This window comes from Oratosquilla oratoria, chromosome 6 (genome assembly GCF_046742065.1).
Source record: "Oratosquilla oratoria isolate Oo_2021 chromosome 6, ASM4674206v1, whole genome shotgun sequence".
Classification (NCBI taxonomy): Eukaryota; Metazoa; Arthropoda; class Malacostraca; order Stomatopoda; family Squillidae; genus Oratosquilla; species Oratosquilla oratoria.
This window is the reverse complement of record NC_134782.1, coordinates 69,393,969-69,415,902: the sequence shown is the minus strand read 5'-3', so window position 1 is coordinate 69,415,902 and position 21,934 is coordinate 69,393,969. Positions and strand designations below refer to the sequence as shown.

The following is a 21,934-nucleotide window of genomic DNA, read 5'->3' as shown; positions in this document are numbered from 1 at the left end:
CTAGAATGCTTGCCTAGACCTCTCTGCCTGCCCTGCTTGCCTGGCATCCCAGATGCCTGCTTCCCTGCCTAGCTTGTCTGTCTGCCTGTCTGCCTGTATAGTATGCTTGTCTGCCTGTATAGTATGCCTGCGTGCCTACTTGCCTACATGCTTGCTTGCCTACAGTAGATACCTGCCTGCCTAGATGCCTGCCATCTGCTTGCGTGTCGAGATGCCAGTTTGGCTGCACGCCTAAATTCCTGTTCTTTTGCTTGCCTACATGCCTACATGTACGACTGCCTGCTTGCCTAGACGCCTGCCCGTCTACCTGTCTGCTTAGTTGACTGACTTCTGTTTGCCTGCTTGCCTACCTTCTTGCCTAGTCACGCACGTCTGCCCACCTATCTCCTTGCCTGCCTATCTCCTTGCCTGCCTGCCTGCCTGCTTTCTGTGTGCTTGCCTACATAGTTGACCGCCTTCCGTCTGCCTGCAGCATCGAAGAGAACGGGAATTGAGCGTTCCCCTCGGTGGCCGCCGCCTTTGCTGTTCTTTGCTCCTCTCCGGCGGCACGGGAGACGACGTTCTCAACTCCCGCCCCCCTCGTGCCAGACGACTTGATTCAACTCACCGGGGTCGTCTTGGCCATCTCATTCGTCCACTCAAGTGAACAAAATCGCCTGAACAAAGTCCCAGTCTATTCTGTCGAGGGGCGTCACCGTGGTGGAGGGGCTCCCACACGACCTCTTCTCTTTCTTCGACCTCTCACCTTTGTCCCGAGAACTCCCGAACCTCCCCACCCCCACCCTCACACACACCATTTTCCTACTACCAAGACCTCCGTGGCTCTCCTTGCTGGCTTGTCAGGAGAAGGCCATCACCATCACAACCATACCACCATCACTACCACCTCCTCCTCCACGTCTTCTTCCTCCTCTTGCTCCTCCTCATCTTCCTCCTACACGTCTTCTTCCTACTCCACATTTTCTTCAAGTCTTCCTCATTTTATTCCTACTCCTGTTCCTCCTCCTGTTTCTCCTCCCTCCTTCTCACCCTTACTTTCCTACTCCTTACTCTCCTCCTCACCTTTTTTCTCTTCCTGTCTCCTCACAATCTTCTCCTGTCCTTTCTCTCTTCCTTCTCTGTTCTTCTCTTATGTCCGTTTCTCATTTATTTTCTTTCCGTTTTTTATTCCCATTGTGTCTGTTCGTTTTTCCTTTAATCTTATTCTCCTCGTTAAGATCAACTACTCTTATTTTACTCTTATAACGGAGCGCGTGTGTGCATTCTCTTTCTGTCTTACACACACACATACACATAAACACACACACGCACACACACACTCATATATATATATATATATATATATATATATATATATATATATATATATATATATATATATATGCAAAGTAGACCACTTGGAAAAAGAAACTAACGAAGCAGAGCGCTTTCGTATATTACATCTTCAGTGCAACAAGTACATAGTGATAGGAATACATAGACAATATATACATGATACAAAGGAACAAGGACAGTTTGAATAAGCGTAGCGACCAATTACCCCCTGGAGAGCGGAAGGTCATTGTCAATTATCTTACGATGGTCGGGCGACATCAGGTCACAGTCGCCAAGGGTCACTGTTTCTACTAATTATATAGGGCGACATTAAGTCAATTCGTTGGATTACATTTTACCTGATGTTATCTTACTAATTTCTTGACAAATGAAATTATCAAGTTTGTACAAGCCTTTATGTAGGTTGGTATTTTGATTACTGGTGGTATGAATCAAACTGCACTCTATTAAATTTCTTGCTATTAAATTTAATAGAGTGCAGTTTGATTCATACCACCAGTAATCAAAATACCAACCTACATAAAGGCTTGTACAAACTTGATAATTTCATTTGTCAAGAAATTAGTAAGATAATATCAGGTAAAATGTAATCCAACGAATTGACTTAATGTCGCCCTATATAATTAGTAGAAACAGTGACCCTTGGCGACTGTGACCTGATGTCGCCCGACCATCGTAAGATAATTGACAATGACCTTCCGCTCTCCAGGGGGTAATTGGTCGCTACGCTTATTCAAACTGTCCTTGTTCCTTTGTATCATGTATATATTGTCTATGTATTCCTATCACTATGTACTTGTTGCACTGAAGATGTAATATACGAAAGCGCTCTGCTTCGTTAGTTTCTTTTTCCAAGTGGTCTACTTTGCATAAGTGAACACACGTACCCGTGTTCTTATTAGCATATATATATATATATATATATATATATATATATACACACTCAAAGCCTTAGGTTGAAACAGAGGCACATAAATATGTACACTTAATGTATCCCACTTGAATCCACTCAACATCTAGCTTCCCAAACGGTCCCCTTCACATAGTTTACCCTGCAGGCGACTTTATTCAGACTGGGGATGAAACTGTAGGAAAAGGTTTGAAGACTTACTGGTGCAACTGTCCTTCTACCTGGTTCGGGGGGTCGGCTGCATTGTAATGCTTACCTGTAAACGAAGAAATGTATGTCACATGACCAAATATTTTAATAGCACATTTCAGGTAAATCATTAAACTCCTGATAAAAGAAACACGATACTTTGATTGGATATTAGATAAACAAGTATTATAAGAAAAATGTACCCTAGGGTATTTATACATTATTTGTTTCAGAAAAAAATATGTAGCGGAAACCTAAGAGTGTTGTATAAGAAGATAAATTGCGTACTTAGTAATCCATTTATTTTCGGAGTTCATGCAAACACGGTTATAAATTTCCCTTTCACACGTTTCAAACAACCATGTAGACATTTACAAAGATCTAATTGTGATTCATAAAGTGGTGGCATACTTTTTGACATTTTATGAAATCGTTTACGTGGGAAAACTCTTCAGAGAAATTTTGCGTTCTACATATTCATCTATTTTTTTTACTTACTTATTCATTTATTTATCTATTTATTTATTTATTTATCTATTTATTTATTTATTTATCTATTTATTAATCTATTTATTCGTGGTAAGACAGAACCATGCTTTGATTCTCAGACAACAAATTACAGGCAATTTGTTGGATTGTCAGACAGACACGGGGGAAATATTTCCGTTAGGCACTGCTTCTTCCAACATATTGTTGCATGTCTTTGTGTCCTTAGCGCGCGTTATATAATTCCTCCATGTGTCATGTTTGTGTTCGTATGTTGCATTTGTTTGTGTACGTACGTGCGTATGTGTGTCTTTACCTAAATGGATTTACGCTTGTAGGGTCCCGTCTTTTACTCTCCAATTCATCATGCCTTCCGTCAAATTCATGTGTGGTTCCATATTAGTCTATATCCTTATTTGCCAATTGTCATATTCAGATTTGAATTCATGCTTGGGCTATATTACCCTCCAAGTATCTAAGTATTTATGCATTTATATGAAAAAATGTGTGTGTGTGTGTGTGTGTGTGTGTGTGTGTGTGTGTGTTTACCTAGTTGTATTATACGGGAAGAGAGCTTTGCTCGTACTGACCCATCTTTGTATCTTTCAGCATCTAGTTTGTTCTTAAATTCTTGTATAGTTTTTTTACACACTGCTGCCTCATCCAATTTGTTCCAGATATCTACCACTCTGTGTGGGAAACAATTCTTTTTGAGATATCTTCTATAACTATCCTTTTTGAGTTTCTTTTCATGTCCTCTTGTTTTTCTCTTATCCCACTTTAATAAATCGTCTCTGTCGAGGACTTCCATCCCTTTTATAATTCTGTAAATGGCCTGTAGATCTCTTTCTCTTCTTTGTTCCGGGGTTGGTAGTTCCAGTTTGGACAATCTTTGTTCGTATGTCAATTTAGTGTGTGTGTGTGTGTGTGTGTGTGTGTGTGTGTGTGTGTGTGTGTGTGTGTGTGTGTGTGTGTGTGTGTGTGTGTGTGTGTGTGTGTGTGTGTGTGAAGTGTTTGAGAATTTAATACTCCGGAAGATCCTTGGAACTCTGTATGACGAAGAACAAAAGCATTGGAGAAGAAGGCATAATACCGAATTACGAGTACAACATGGAGTAGAGTACAGGTGACCACTATGGGTGGGGTGTTATTAAGAGGAGAGGCGGGGCGGACTCCCTAAGAAAACAATGGATGGAAGTGTTCTTGGAGTCCGGCCATTGGGCAGACCCCGTTAAAGATGGACGGACAATGTGAGGACGGATGTTGAAGAACTGGAGCCCTAGGTTGTCGACTGGCAAGAAACTGGACAAGGCCGGCTGAGGAATGTGTAAAAGGGTTATCACATTAGGCTATTTTTCCTCCGTCACCGTACCTCTAACCTCCACTTGAATAACTAGAATATGACTTCACTTACAGAAATCTAGACTTCTCCAAGAACATTTGTATAGGTTTACAATCTCTTTGTTCATATCATTCAGCTTTCCCATATATGACGGAAAGCTAATTTGATATTAGGAGATTTGAAAAATAAAATATTGTAACCGAAGTCGCGTTTTTATTCAAACGAATTCTCAACTGTCGGTGTTGGTGAAGCCCGTGGAAAACCAGCGTGATTACCCCTTAAGGGTTGATTCACACTATCGGTCCGGTCGCGCTCCACTCCCGCTCCGCTCTCGGTCCGGTCCAATATTGTCTCATTAATTTCAATGGAAGCATTCACACTGGCGCTCTCGCTCCAGTCTCGCTCCGGTTTCGCTCCGGTCACGGTTCCGTCAAAAGATATTTTTACTGGAGCGAGACCGGAGTGTGACTGGACCGTGAGCGCCAGTGTGAACTCAGTTGCCACGGTCCTGCTCCTCCTGCTCCACTCCAGTCGAGATTCAGCCTTCATATAAGCAAGTAGTGTTACCTTCTGTCCTACCAAACCATGGATAATCCAAAGGAAACACCACAATGGGATCATGAGAAAGTTATAAAAATTATAAAAATACATTTTCTTTTTATTTATCACTGATACAATGACAATGCGTACAGCGAGGATATTCATAAGCACCAACTGAATAAAATATAACCTACAAAACTTACTTTAATTTTGTGGATTTAGATGAAATGCTAATAGAATTAGTCAAAAGGTAAACCAGAGCTGTATGACCTGACTTCGCTGCACTACAGTGATAATGTTTGCATACTTATCATATTGCCAAGGTACTGAGAGAAAAAAAAAATACACATTATTAACCGAAGAAAGAAATTCCATATGTATAATAACAACCTATTATCCACTGCGGAAATGCATCTCCTTAGCTCACTCAACAAATATTCCTACACAAGTTTGTTTGTCTACTTATATTTTATCATTTTGCCAAGGCATTGAACCAGCTGGGGAGCTGAAATAATCTTTCAGTGTTTCTCTCGCGCCAAAAGCCTCCTTTGTAGCATTTCCCCCTCTTCCTCTCATTGGACGTACTGTGTTTGATGGAGGCATGACAACAGTATCTGGTAATGCAACAGCATTTGGGTGTATCAGATTGTGAAGTATGTATGTTGTTGTAATGATTGCATTAGCGTTAGAAGGCATAGCTTTAAGTTTCCTTAAATATATTCTGAAGGTTTGCACTAGAATACCAAATGTGCACTCAACTATCCTCCTGGCTCTAGATAATATATAATTAAAAATCCTCTTCTCTACCTTATGTTCAGTCTGTGAACCTGGGTAGGGCCTCATCAAATTTCTCTTCAGCGGGAAAGCCTCATCTCCCACTATAACGTATGGTGCAAGCACATCAGTGCCAGGAAGTGCAGCATCTTCTTGTACATTTCAAGTCATCCTCAATTTTGGATAGTATTTTCTCAAATGTTCCTTTGTTCATTCTGAAATAGCTGTGGAATTTACTCTCATCATCAATAAGACGAGGATACAGAGTATGAAATTCTCCTTCAGTCTTCCTATCTTGCAACATAGGATGAACCCACAATCTCTTTCTTTTTCTATTTTTTTTTTCCTTCTTCTTCTTCATCAAGTGCAATAGCGATTATTGCCAACTCGGCGTCAGAAAAGTCACACATCCTTCGTAACTGATGGTAAGACTTCTACTGGTGTCGAGGGAGGGGGGGATGACGGGAACGAGAGCGGACCGATAGTGTGAATACCTCAGAACCGAGAGCGGAGCGCGACCGGACCGATAGTGTGAATCAACCCTGAATACCTCAGAACCGGAGCGGAGCGAGAGTGGAGCGCGACCGGACCGATAGTGTGAATCAACCCTAAACCAGCGATGGGAAAGCAAGCCCGAGAACGTGTGCGTGCGATTAGCCATGTAAGGAATTACGCGCGTTCATGCATGTACGCGTGTACATGCACAAGATAATCTATTGCAAGGTGCGGCTGTATTCGTGTAATCGCGAGCATCAAGCGTGTATGCGTACACTGTCGAGAGTGTATTGGGCGTATGCACGTGCGCGCGCGCGCATGTATGTGTTTTACATATATGGTTTGAGTATGTGACGTTTATATGCGCACTAGGGCATAGAGAAACGGGTTTACATGAGAGCAGAACATAGCGGAAGAGGAGACAATTAAACGGAGGCGGAAGTGGAGAGAGAGAAGAGGAGAGGACTGGGGATGAATTATACGAAAAAGAAAACACTCACTGAGCTAAGAGAAAGGGTGTAAATGGACGGAGGGGGGAGGGAAAGGGACTTGGAGAAGGACTATACTACAGAATACAAAAATGGACTGCAGGAGTGGGAGGGAAGACGGGGGGGGGGAAGCTTATGAAAGGACCAAGAGAGCTGGGCTCGGAGGGCGAACAGAAGGGGAAAGCGGGGGGATCAGGGCCTCAGAGGCGCGGAAACCCTTTAACGAAATGTAAAAGATGATGAGGAGGAGGCGAAAGAGGAAAGGATGAGAAGGAGGAGGAGGAGGAGGAGGGGGATGAGGAGGAGGAATGAGAGGGAGATGAGGAGGAGGAATGAGGAGGAGGAGGGGGAGGAGAAATGAGGAGGAGGAACAGAAGGAGGAGAGGGAGTAGGAGGAGGAGTTTGATCTCCACAGGGAACTAAGACTGCTTATGAGGCGCTGTTTATGAGAGGAAAGGGGAGAAAAGGAGAAGAGGGGGCATATTATGTGACCAAGGCTTTCTTTCTCCGCTGGGAGTTGAGACTTTGCGTGTGAGGCGCTCTTTATGAGAGAGAGGAGAGAGAGGAGAGAGAGAGAGAGAGAGAGAGAGAGAGAGAGAGAGAGAGAGAGAGAGAGAGAGAGAGAGAGAGAGAGAGAGAGAGAGAGGTGTTAAAGTGGTGCGTGAGAGTGGAAGTAGGGGTACGAAGGGAGTAAGCCTCGTTTCACACGTCCGACGTTTCCCCGTGCGCCGTCCATGACACGACGTCTTGCTCTCAAACATGGGTGTCTATGGACGCTTTCACACGTGGCCGATGGTCGTGGCGTGTGAAAGTGCCCATAGACACTCATGATTATTTGAGAGCACGACGTCGTGTCGTGGACGGCGTACGAGTAAAAGTCGATACACGGGAAACGAGTCTAAGGGTTCTCCCAAGCGTTTGGATGGGAGCTCGGAAGGGAAGTGGGAAGGAAAAAGCCTTGACAAAGGCTAAGCCGAGGCAACGGGGGAAGGCGAGGGGTGATTATACGGTGGCCCGGAAGGTAATCAGGAATCTTGTCGAACACGAAGGGTATTATCATCTGGCGTTGTATCAGTGGTGGTGGTCCGTGTGGTCAAGGAATGGCACAGGAAGTTCCGTGTGTGTACTGTGAGGTTCCCTGATGGTGCAGTGGGCGAATTTTGTTTATCTATTTATTTATTTATTCTTTTTTTCCTATTATTATTACCTCTACTACTACTATTACTATTATTGTTACTATTATTATTATTGTTATTATCAATTATTATTATTAATATTATTATCATTACTATCATTATTATTATTATTATTTATTATTACTACTATTATTATTATTATAATTGTCATTATTATTGCTATTATCATTACTTTTATTATTATTATGATTATTATCATTATTATTATCATCACAATTTTTTTTCTTTCAGAAATGGACTTGCCACACTCTGTACTTTGTTCTTGACTAAGTGGTCAAGGTATGTTCGACTGATATACTTGTATTGCATACAGTATATGTATCCCATATGCAATGTTATCGCGCTCTTTGGGCAAACTTTAGCAATCCAACCTAAGCCTACTCTACTTAGGGCGAACTAGTGCCTTTTTACACAAGAAAGAAGAAGAAGAAAAATAATTAGAGAAAAAAAAAACGGAATCTATGTCCCAGTGAAGCTCCTTCCGATGAGAGAGAGAGAGACAGACAGAGAGAAAGAGAGAGAGAGAGAGAGAGAGAGAGAGAGAGAGAGAGAGAAGGGTAATCATATTGTCTTGGGAGTATCCCAAGGCACCTCTGGAAGCGAAACTAAGAGCACACGTCCTCTAACCAAGTTTGCAAGAAGAAGCGGCGAGGGAGGAACCTGTACGTGTGAATTCGCGTGCAAAGACTTGGTGACTTGCACCCTTGCACGCACACACACACACACACACGGTAGAAAGACTGTGATTACATACGTTACAAGAGGTATGGAAGGCAGATGTGGAGGGAGTGAACATGAAGGGACGTCCTAGGATGGGGTGAAGGGGGCTTTGGGAAAGATGGGAATGTCTGTTGAGGAAGGACGGGAGAGGACCGAAGATAGGGGTGAACGGAGAATGGTTGTATATGGATGATGTTGTGATGCATGGGGTGGAATGGGCGGGGGGATGGGGGGTGAGGTAGTATGTGTGAGCAAATTTTGACGCAGCCCGAAGGGATTTCTCCTCGTCTTCTCCTTTATGCATGGGGGGACGGAGAGGGGGGGTCGCCGATTTAATGAAGCGGCCTTGCTGTGGATGTGCTGTGTCTTGCGACACTGCTTCTGACCCAGGGCAGTGGACAAGGTGCAGAGATGACCCGTCATCCAGGAGGTGCTAAGATGAGAGGTGGAGGGGTGTGGAGTGTATTCAGGGAGGGAATGGGTGGGAATGATTTTATGCCTTTTCCTTTTTGGCTACCTCCCTTGTAAGGGGGAAAAAGCCTTGATATATGTATGATGTACAAGAGTTGATGTAGGGAAGGTGCAGGATAAGTTCCAAGCGGCTTGTATACACATCCGCCGTGGCGTGGTTGGAAGCGTCCCAGTCTCGTCAGTCAAACCCAAGGGTCCGAGTGTAATAGATCCGTTTCATCCAACTGCCCTAACACATACGTGCTTGTCGGAAGGCTCTCCCGAATAAAAGACTCGGTGAAAAGACGTCCAGAGGAGATTCTTTTTGGAAGACACCATACAACCTCATTCGCTTCGACGAAACCATTCATCACAATGACAGAGCTTTGGTCTGATTGGGATGGCACTTTTATTAAATGTACAACGTTTCAATTGTCGAAGCTACAACAAACGAAACATTGTACGTTTAATAAATGTTCCATCCTCACATGCTGACCATTCTGCCGGTAATTGTCATTCTAAACCTAACAAGCGCTTTGTTCAACTGAAAATAGGAACCTGTGCCGAAGGGGTTCAGTGGTTTGGGTGCGAAACCTGAAAACAGGATCGTCTTGACAAGTAGTGACTGGCCGGAGTTTGTTCCTGACTGTGTTTCCGCGATTCGGCTGCCAGCGGCGGCGGCACAGGCTCTGCTGATAACGTCAGGTCAGAACGGCGACACACTTTCCAGGCGGGCGTCTCTCCCTTCTCCTCGACCAGCGGCAGTTCTCAGTCCTCTCCTTCCTTCCTTCCTTCCTTCCTTCACTCACTAACTCATTCACTCCCTCACTCCCTCACCCCTTGGCTTGACCCACTTAGCCACTTACCCTTGCGTTGCGTTTCTCCCTTACAGAGGAGAAAGAAATTAGAGAAAAACAAACTTGATATTAATGTTTTTCATGAAATGAACCTTTATCAGGCAAGGAAATGTAAAATCCACTCATGTAAATGTAACATGGTTAAGCAGGTAACCCGCATAACAGAAGCTAAATTTTCAGTTGTGATATATTTTCCCAGTTCCATTTTTTTTCCTACCTCAACCAGGATTCTCATTAGCACACTGTCATCACAGTTGCCAGGCTGTTACATCACTGCTACCACCACCGCCACTACCACCACCATACACAGAACTTGAGTCCTACGCTGGCTCGTAGGACGGCCACCTCTGATGTTGATAATGTAGATAGTGTAGGAGCACCATTATTGTTGTACTGTACCCACGGAGTTGACACCACTTGCGTGTCACTTCTGCTGGCGCCATCTCACTGCATCATCACGTAAACACTGATGGCGTCATGCCACTGGTACACCATCCACCCGTCCTGGATGGTTGACTTCCATTTGCCTTATTCTGTGTGCCACACGACGATTTTATTCAGACACGGGAAATCCTCCCCCTTCTGATCTTTATGCTACAAGAATTCCCCAAACAATGTTGTTATTCAGCGGAAGGGTTGAAGGCGTATGTCGAAATATATTTGCCACACTTCTGCTAGCGTTTACAAGATCGCACCAATATCACCACTTTTACCACAGCCTTTAACCTTTATCACCATCACAGTCCTTACCACCATCACCACAGCCAAATCCAGAATACGTCATCAAAATCCTCATCGGTCTTATATTTTCATCCGCGAGGCAAGAAGGTCAATAACCATCCTGCCGGAAATCCTACGCACACGCTGGGGATGATCCCGAGGATTGTCGAGGTACAGGAAACTCGTCTGACAGACCAGATGGATCCAAAGTCACAGGAGATATTGTTCAGGTCGGGTACACAAGAAAGATGATTCTGGTGCTGTAGTTTAATTCAACGTATTAACCAAATTATAGTATACAACAAAATACATCATACAACTGTCTTAAAGTAAGTATGGTCTAGTCGATCTACAAATTATACCGTACCTCACCTCTTGAAGGTGGAAACCCTCCATAAGTTACAGTATACATATACTGTTACGCACATACAGTAAAAGATTCCACCATACAGATATATCTAAACGTAGTCAAACGTGTAGAGCATGTACAGGGGAAGGTGTAAAGACCAGGGCAGATATTGTCGGTCTCCATGATGATCGGAGGAGGAGGAGGAGGAAGAGGATATGGAGAAGAAGGAGGAATGACGTTCGACTGCGACGACGACAAAAAGGCTTCGCTAACGCTTTCATGCTTCAAAGGAAAGTAGAAAGGTTAGTAAGTAAATAAATAGATTAAATAAGTGGGTAGATAAACGTATTGTATGCATGTATTGGTTAGAAATTAGACTACATGTAGAATTAGATTAATGCGTAGTTTCTGTGTACGTATGTGTGTGCGTGCGTGCTTTAGCGTGAGTTCCAGAGTTCTAGAAGTCGTTGTACTTGTTAATTAATTGTCATATAAATTGTAATGCGAAAGTTGAGTGAATGGGATATAGATCATCTTTACTGTCAAATTAAGTTGTTGTGTAACTGAAAGTGTATGAATGTAAAATGTCTGTGTGCAAGTGATTAATTGAAATAATTAGATAAATTAAAGTTAGCAACTGTTTTGGATCGGATCACGAATGCTTTGTCACGCAGCACGACAGATTTTTGTGCGAGCTCGTTCTGTACGCATCAGTGCATTTCCGTGACTGTGGTGAAGAGTGGAAAGACGAAGTGTACCTTACTCGTACAATAATATTAACTTTAAGAACACGAAGTGTTTCTTTACACCTTTATTGTACCAAAACAATAAATGGTGGCAGCGGTGATATAAAGAAATAGATAAATGAATAGATATTAGGGATTAGATGAATAAGCAAATAAATAGATAAATAAATGAATAAACAAATAGAAAATAAGTGAATATATATTAATAAATTAGAATAAATAAAAAATAATGCTAACAAACTAGCTAGCTAACTACATAAGTATATGGATAATTAAATAAATAAAACATAGGTTAATCAACACTCAAATCAATAAACAAAATATGAATGAAATAGGAAATATGCAAACAAGAAAATATGGATACATAGATGCAGAAATGAGTAAAAAGATAAAGAAAATGAAAACAGAAAATACTCGCGGAAGACTATCCTGGACAGTACAGGAAGAAGAGCCTTCTAGATCGAATTCAAAGTTCGAAGCAGCCGGAACAAAGGCAGTTAGGTGCAGCAAGAGGAAAACCGGGAGAGGGAAAGAGACAGAACTACGATCAGTTCGTGAGGTTGGAGAGATCAGTTCTTTGATGAATTTCGCGCCCTGACGGCGCATTCAAAGGGCACTAAGTTGTTCGAGACGGAGGGAGGTGTTCGAGACGGAGGGAGGTGTCCGCCGGACAGCGGTCACTGAAGAAAGAAGGAGACTTTATTCCTACACCACACAAAGCGTTGTTTTCTCCACTGTACGTGACGACATCGTGGTTCTTCCTTGATCAGGCAGAACATGCGCAAGATGTAGGAAACAACGATGATGGGTGGAAGGAGCCGAAAAGTTCGAGAACCGAAGCGGCCAAAGCTGCTGTTGCTGGTTTCCCCAGGTAATAAACACAAACGATACAACTCGATGAAGGCTGACCTCTTTCCAAGGAACTTTTGCCTCACCCCGCCAGCGTGACTTTGTTCCTGTTCCTTCCTTCCCTCCTTCCCTGTTTCCCCGGGGACCATAATATCCGATGTTCCCGTTCCAAGGACCTCGGAACGGCTCTTATTTCTGTAGTTCTTGGTCTCGGGGAGCTTAATATCTTTGTCCTGGAATGGTGTTGCACTGGTTTGATGTTGTTTCTGGAAGGATGGAAATGAGGGTATGCGTTTGGAATCCAGCGGTGGTGCTGTAAAAGTTTACGGCTGAGGCGAACGTAGGTTCCGGAAGCGTATGGGGTGGTTTAGCTTCTGGATTACTGGGTGTGAAGTTGTACTGGCGAGGGGAATAGACCCGAGGTGCTTGTGCTCGGGTTGTTGCTCTTTGAGGCCGCCTTGAAACTGTTTTTTGGGACGCGACTGCGGCGTCAGGGAATGGCACGGCCAATGGAATGTCATGTAAGGTTCGGAGTTTCAGGAATCAGTTGGACAAACACGCATTCAACATACTGAAATATCTGTTAAATGACGACCGCGGTTACTTGTTTGTTGTTATCTTTTTTTCGCTGGCCAGGATGCTCTCTGGCCGAGTATGTTAGAGCGTCGCTAATTGCGACGGAGACCAAGGTGACGGCGGTTCGAGCTCTGTCGCGAACGAATTGGACTTGGGGCATGTTCAATTAAATTCCGCGCTACAAAATCCTCTGTAAGGGGCACCGTCCTAGCCTCCTGAGAAGAAGAGTTTGCGACGTTAAATCGAATCATCATAATTTGTTTGCTTACCTTGTCAATTTCTTATTCTTCATTGATCTTTTCCCCTCGTGTGTCCCACTTCGTTATGAGTCGAAAAGTGTTTTGTTCTTACGCATACTCAGCCATTCAGACCCGTCGCGGCTGTTTGACCAAGATAAGAAGACTTTTGGTCGTTTCGCTCTCGCTTTCTTGTTCACTGAGTGTCTCGCATTTGCAGATGGCTCTCATGAGGCTGCACAACAACCCCCGTTCCCATTAAACCAACCCCGTCTCAGTGGCGGCGCCTTTACATATTTTATTCTGTAATGTGTTCGTGATGGACTACATGTTAGGAAGGTCAAAGTGGCGGCACACTTGGCTAGCATGCTACTTGCTTTTGTTACTTCGTTTGTGTAGAAACGACTTCGGTTACAATATTCTAGACATTTCGACAATTCTGTGTCTAACATTCATATTTTAGGTTTAACTTCTCTTAGTTCGTCAATCAGCTTCTCACTCTATGACGCAAGAGCAATCTGACGTTTGGAAATTTGAAAAAAAAAAAAAAAAAAAAAAAAAAATCGTCACCGAAGTCGTTTCTATTCAGACGAAATAGAAAAAGCAAGTAGCATGCTAGCGAGAAATGCTGAGTGTGCTGCCACCCTTGCTGAAGCTAATAAAATTTCGATGTACAATATTTATGTATTATATCTAAAGTATAAGGACCGTGAGATCTTAGCGTGGCGGACGCCTGGAGCCCCTTCAGGGGGTTTCGATGGCTTTATCGTAACGACAACAGAGTCCAACTCTACTGACCTTCCACACTAAGTATTGCATCAGTTTATGCTTAGCAAAGCAGTTAGGGAGGTGGTGTTTAGGCTTTTTAGAAACTGAAGTTTCCAGTGTGAGTGTGATAGGCAGACATGCGTCTTATGACGTGAGTACAAAACGACTTTACTCAATTTTGGTGTTCTGGGGTTAAGGCCCTGTCTACAGTACACCAGCGGTCTGAGCTGCGCGTAAACCACGGCGATACAGCATAGTTAAGGACAAAATGAGCGGTTGTGTGTGAACGCCTCCAGTGACTTACACTGTAATGGAACCGCCGCGGTTGAAACCACTGGTGTGAACAGGTCCTAAGGCTGCCTCATTTAGAACCTCAGTTAGACTCATTTAACACCGCTGTCCAAGGTTTCCAAAACTAACCATGATAAAGTCCTATAAACAATGTGTCTAAGTGTGTGTGTGTGTGTGTGTGTGTGTGTGTGTGTGTGTGTGTGTGTGTGTGTGTGTGTGTGTGTGTGTGTGTGTGTGTGTGTGTGCGCGCGCCTTTATTCTTGTGTGTGGTCACCATCCCAAATGGGTAATATGATACACGACCCAGCGGCCAAGCTATAATAATAATCTTGTCCTTGCAAGTAGTATCCGATTACCTGCCTACCCCGCGAGTTAAGGCCACTGGCGATTAACTTTGTTCATTGGCTTCGTAACTTCAGGTAGGGGCTGGGTCCCTCCATGTTGCCACAGTCTGCGTCGTCGTCATCATCATCATTATCATCGTCGTCACCATCATCGCCATCTTCATCAGTCATCATGATATTTGTAATTATTATCACCATGATCATATCCTCATCATATATTTTAATATTTTATATGATTTTCATTGTTATTGTTTTTATTGTCATTGTTATTATCATTATCAACATTATCATCATTATCACCATTATCATTACTATAAATATTATCATTATTATTTTTTACCTGATATCATCATTATCATCATTACCATCACCATTATTATTATTATTATCATTGTTGCTATTAATACTACTATTATCATTATTATTATTTTTACTACTGTTATCATTATTATTACCATTATTACTATCATAATTATTTTCATTATCATTATTGTCATTTCCATAATTTGTTTTCATAATACTAAGTTTTCTCGACTTTTTTTTTTTCATCCACTTGGAAAAATAGAACGGTCCGAAATTCACGGCAGGAGGCATGTGTAGGTATATTTTAAATTGTATAATGCATTATGTTGTATATTATAATTTGCTCATTAAACTAAACTATCATGTTGACGATCACGCAAACAGAGTACGGACCAGAATAAACCAAAGTTAGATATTCTATCCTGTCTTTGTCGGTAAGCTACCCTTTCTGCATAAATGCTCCCTATATTTCTCTTTGCAGCCCTTCATTCTGTAGCTACATCGCGAGCTACAGAATTATAGGGAGCATTTATGCAGAAATAGTAGCTTACCGACAAAGACAGGATAGAATACTTAACTGTGGTTTATCTTGCTCCGTACGCTGTTTGCGTGATCATCAACATGATACTTTAGTTTATCGATCAAATTATGGTATACAGCATAATACATTATATTTCTTAAAGCTAGTATGGTCCAGTATACAGGTCAATCTACAGATCACTTCCTGAAGACAGAAACCATCTATAAGTTACAGTAAACATATACTATATATGCACTTTTCTCTCAGACAGTGTTTCGCGCCTACAGTAAAAGAAAATACACTATACAGACATATATAAACCTAGTAGTATGTATTTTTTATGATATTGATAGCTAATATATTCGCGTAACATAGAAACTGTCCTATTTGAATCTATACACACGACAATAGCGACGACGTCGAGGTTGCTGAACTCAATGCTAGGGGGGATTCTGCTGGGAAGCGATGCATACATACACTTTCCTTTATCCTTCTAGGAATAATATATTGGTTATTAGGGGGTGCTAGACTCCCTTAGGGTCGGAAAAGGTTGGGAAACGCTGGAGAGAGGAAGTGTGGTTTCAGACCCCTTTTTGGAAGGGTCCAAGTCGAAGATAGGTTTGTGTTTATGCCTTCGAACTCACTTCTGCATGTGTCGTGTTTGGAGCTGAGACAGAAGACCAAGACTGATGTCTTTGCCTCTGCTCTTCGAAACCTAAGATGTATGTAAGTAAAGCGAATTGTGTTCCTTGGTTGTCATTTACTGTGAAAACGATTATATATATACATATATATATATATATATATATATATATATATATATATACATATATAAATATATATATAAATATATATACATATACATATATAATATATATAAATATATATATATATACATACATAGACATATCTATATATATATATATATATATATATATATATATATATATAATAGATTAAAATAAATAAAGAGATCAATGAACAAATAAATGAGCCATCAGTCGAGGCTACCATTAGAGCGTTCAGTGCCGCTCTAGTTGCTGCCGTGGTTGTAAACAAAGGTGGGTCCTCTTAGCCAGTGCCAAAGTCGCCGCCCCGACGTTTGGCGGCCACTTACTGGACACGCTATGAGCGCCGACACCCAACGAGGCATCTGCAGCTATCTCGTGAAAATAGTGGGGCCGTGCTGACATCGCTCATTTGCCTCAGATCTTCAACTGAATCCATGAGGAGCTCTCCTAACCTCCACCTTACCCTCTGTCCGCTGTCGTCGCTTCTTTTCGTGCCGCTGTGCCGTGCTGGCTTCGATCTTATTTCATGAGACGGGGACCCGGAATCAAGCGGACCGGACAGAGACAGCAGAACCTTATGGCTTCGATGGCAACTAGGAGCCTCCTGGCGGAAACATCTCTGGACGGGAAGTCGGTATCAGAGAGCACTGATGCCACTTCGATCGCCGTGACTCTTCGTAACTTGTCCCCGGGAGGAGTCCATCTGGTAGGAGGAACCCTGACCTCCACCAACGCCGACAGTCGTGCGTTTTCCATTTTACCGATGGAGCTCGAGTGACAGGAATGGCACAGGCATGCATAAACAAATGAGCTCTCACGCACATACACACACACACACGAATTTCATGCTAGGTATGACAAATTGGAGAATAGGAGACGAGACCCAACAAGCTTAGCTCCTTTCCTGTATACTGCAATTATGTAAACACACACACACACACACATGAGTATCGAATACACTAGGTAAATACACACCCACACACAAAGCATGGTTCCCTTCTTTCTCAGACGTCATCTCCAGCTTCAGTCATTTTGTGAAGTTCTAAGAATGTCAATTGAACTTTCTTGTTCTTTCTGTGAAGCGTGAAAAAAACGAAAACACACCATCTGGGCGCCGACCGACGAGTTGCCGGATTGGTCACCGTTGTGTTTTATTTTTGCCGCATTGTGGCGCTTTTCCTCCGCTGAGGTCTGACTGCCACCTTCATTCAGCTTCGCGGAACCCATTCAGTGGCGGTGACACTTTTGTCTCCTTGTCCAACACCCTATGTTCGATACTTCCGGTAGATATACCTAGCAACACTAATAATACCGACTTTTGCATATTCTGAGGTTAGTCGTGACTCGCCCTTGAGCCACAACCGGTCTGTAACATGCAGCGCCCCGAGGCGGAGTCCCCACAGATATTGTATGAAATAGATTAATTTGTGCCTTATGAAGAGACTTATTAACCTGATCTGTTAAAAAAAAAGGCAAAAGTCCCGGCCATCTCTCGTTTCTTTTATTCTGACTGCCGTCCACAGTATAGAAGAGGTAAAGACAACCGGAGGCTTCCTAAATCTGTACTTCCTGGGACATATACTCGCGCGGGGGCGGGAGAGCTCACAAAGCACTGAACCATTAATTTAATGAAGCGACCAGAGAGAACGTACAGTGCAAGTGTTGAAAATATATTTCTCAGAGCCGAGAAAGAAACAACCCTGTATTTTAGAAACACACAAGACACTCCAATAAAGCAAAGGAATTTAATCTAACGGAGATGTGGGAAGAGGAAAAGTCTGGGCATTGTCACGAGGGGAAGGTGGGCCCAGTGTAATAAAAATCAGTATATTGGAACCATGAGCTTTCCAACATCTCTCCGCAACGGCGGACACCAGAGGTGTGGTAGATCAGTGTTGTGTGTATATATATATATATATATATATATATATACATATACATACATATAATATACATATACATACATATACCAAGGCTTTTTCCCCCTTACTAGGGAGGTAGCCAAAAAGGAAAAGGCATAAAATCATTCCCACCCATTCCATCCCTGAAAACACTCCACACCCCTCCACCCTCCCTCCCATCTTGGCACCTCCTAGATGACGGGTCATCCCTGCACCCTGTCCACTGCCCTGGGTCAGAAGCAGTGTCGCAAGACACAGCACATCCACAGCAAGGCCGCTTCATTAAATCGGCGACCCCCTTCTCCGTCTCCCCATATAAAGGAGACGGGGAAAAATCCCTTCGGGCTGCGTCATATATATATATATATATATATATATATATATATATATATATATATATATATATATATATATATATATATATATATATGCTAGCACCTAATTAGCATGGTCGAGCTGATTACACTGCAGAATCTGTCCACAACCACATCCATTCCAACATACCAAAAGCACTTCTCACCATACGTACCACCTGACCAAGCCGGTTTAAGCCACCATGGTGAAGTACAGAGGCTGTATAGTCCCTCAGGGGATAGGCCGGTCCTGTAGTGGGCCATAAAGGCTGAACTTCTCGTATTGACATCTGTATGTACACGTACAGTCACGAGCAGTCAATATGATATATGTATATATTTTTTGTCGAATACATGATATATTTTCCTATGTAGTACTTAGTTTACAGCGAGGTAATTTTCTCGAATAGATAAAAAAAAGAACTCTCAGAAAAAAAAACGAATTTGACATCATGTAAAACTCTGAGTGGGTAAAAAAGTTTGCTCCTGACTACTTATATGATTTAAAACAGATTGATTTATGCTGAAACTTCTCAAAAGACTTGTGATCAAATACTATAATGGAGGTTTTTATATTTCTAAATATACTTGAATTCTTGCATGGAAAATCTTCAATTGAATACCAACAAATATTGCGAAATGTTCTATTGAATTAACCATAACTGGAGCAAAATCAAAGTAAACGTTTCATAGCATTATGCATAATATTTAGACAAAACTTTTGCCGACCCCCAAAAAAATCGTCTTCCTCTTCTTTGAAAAAGAAGAAAAAGATGAAAAATGGGTTCAAATCGAATATGGACAGAAAAACTATCATCCACAGTAAAAACTGAACATAACTGTGGGAGACAATATATAGCCTACAGTTTTGTAGAGGTTAAACGGTGTGGAGAGAGAAATAACCGGAAACACATACACACACACACACATACACGTACAGCGCAAAGCATTCTTGGAAGGTAAGAAGAAATTATTCTCACTACTGAACTGAGGGCCGACTTGGGCTGGTGGAATAAGATGCAGGTGCCCAAGAGCCAACTGAAGAGCGTGGTGAGGTGCGACCAACAAATAAGAAGGAGCCAAACACCAATCAAACTACGAAAATGAACAGAAAGATGATGTAAGGGCAGATAAGCTACTTCAAAAAGCAAACTAGAATTGTGATAAATTGACTGACGGCACAGATAAAGGGAGAAAAAGTCGTGGGGGTATAAAGGATTGTGTGTATTTATCTACTTGTATTATTGGCAAGGAGTAAAGCTTGTGGTGTGTGCGTGGGTGCGTGCGCGCGCGCGCGTGTGTGTGTGTGTGCATGTGTAAATGTATGTGTATTTATATAGCTGTAGTACACAGAAAAGGAGCAACGCTCGTGGTGTCCTGTCTCTTAATTTCCAATTTATCATACCTACCTTCAAATTGCGTATATTCGTATATGTGAGTGTGTGTTTGTGTGTGTGTGTGTGTGTGTGTGTGTGTGTGTGTGTGTGCGTGTGGGTGTATGCACATGTGTATATATCTCGCGCGATCGTTTGATTAAGTGTACATATTTGAACTTTCATATCTGTAAACTTGTACAAGTGCAGACTTATATAAATGTGAAATAACGTAAAAAATACTGTTAAGCCCTTTTTATTATGCTTTTATGGACCTTTGTTTTTTTTTATTACACTTGTAACTAGTACTTTATCATGAATGTATATTTTACGCTGAAGGTAAACAGCCATGTGGGAGGAAAGCTGGGCTCGTTCGGCGAGCGCGCGCAGGAGCCGCTGTATTATCAGCTCCCAGTCGTCCCTCGTCCCTCGTCTATTCTCGTCGGCGTCGCCGCCCGGAGGCAAGTTTGGTTTGAAACAACAAGAGATTAGTTCTCTTCGACAGAAAAAATAATAAATAAATAATAGTGTGACTCTGTGTTGGGAAGGGCAAAGTACCAGCAGTCAGCCTAACTTTTTATCACCAGCCTATTAAAAAGACATTTGCCTCCTGACCTCACATACGGAGTGAGCCGAGGGTAGAGACCTCTCCCAATGTTCCCCTTTCTCATGTCAAGGGTGCTAATTAAGTAGCACTCACTACTCCTATTTGTACCTACTGAAGAGGATTGCAGTTTGCAATCGAAATATATAGATATCCCGTCTCCAGTCATTTTTACTCCAACAGTGGTTTTCACGTGATTGGCAAATGCGTGATTACATTTTTCACATGTAATATAATATTTATATATATATATATATATATATATATATATATATATATATTGTTATTTTTTCTGGGAGAGAGGGAAAGGGATGAGCTGACCTGTTCTTGTTTGAAAATTTAAAATGTAGTGGGAGATTAAATTTATTCAATGCTGATGCTTCGTTGGAGGAAAGTCTCCCAGATAGGTCTTGTACTCATCTCAAGAGTAATTGACAGCTCCTCTCCTGTGGTAATGCCTTTTGCCAATCTTAGGTCGGTGGGCGGGCAAGTTCAATAGGCTTCATAAAATCAGATGGCGACAGCAGCCAGAACTTGATATAACGCCCCCCACCCCCGGTTAGAATGTTATCTTTACCTTTCGAGTCCAATGACTCATAAGGGAGACTTTGCTAGAGCCAATAGCAAACCACAATGGCGGCGCCAGACAGTGTGATACCGGCCTTACTCTGGATCATAATACATACATACACACACACACACACACACACACACACACACACACACACACACACACATATATATATATATATATATATATATATATAGGGTAAACTCTACGAGATGTCTCGACACCTTGAAATCAATCAAATGTATCCATGAAGAAATGACTTTTTCATGAAATCAACTCGCTGACTGTGAAGACTAATTTGCATGTACATCCCGCCTAGCGCCAGACGATTTCATTCAGCCGAGGCAATTCCCCACCGTATTCAGAGATAAAAAAAAAATCACTTTCGAAATAACGAATATTGCTCCCAGCATAAGTTAAAGGAAATCATGGTTCATCACTGGAAACTGGAAGACCTGGTGTCAGGCTAACGTCTGGAGGCACCCCGTCGCAGCTCCAGCCGCCACCTTTGCCCTGTGAGCTCGGAGAGCCAGGGTAGGTGGAGTTTAGCAGGTCGGGCGTAAAAGTGAGTATCCCACGCGACGGCACCTGGCTTGTGGGGCGGGGGGTGGGGGGCAGGTAGGCTCGTCCGCCGTCCCTCCCTCCCTCCTTTCCTGCTGCTGGAAAGCTCTCTTCAAACTACTAGTGAATCCCCAACACACTTGGAACGAAAAATTCCAAATTCTGGATACCAAAGGCTCTTCCTAATATTCTGGTAGATTTCTTAGTCATTTTCTCCCCCAATTAATTATTAAAGATTTTCGATTTTAAGAGATTCTTGAATAGTGAAGGCTATGTCGAGCGACAGCATTGTGTGG

At 42.4% G+C, this 21,934-nt stretch overlaps 1 protein-coding gene and 1 long non-coding RNA gene across 2 annotated transcripts in view; both read right to left on the bottom strand.

The window, feature by feature from the left end:
- The window catches only part of LOC143026581 (uncharacterized), a 348,974-nt gene that overhangs the window by 104,382 nt on the left and 222,658 nt on the right, over positions 1-21,934 (bottom strand). The window lies entirely within an intron of this gene.
- LOC143026582 (uncharacterized) overlaps positions 2,371-21,934 on the bottom strand; it is an 89,207-nt gene continuing 69,643 nt past the window's right edge. The window contains exon 3 of the long non-coding RNA XR_012966508.1: positions 2,371-2,501. This is a non-coding gene — a long non-coding RNA (uncharacterized LOC143026582). The remainder of the gene's footprint in view (positions 2,502-21,934) is intronic.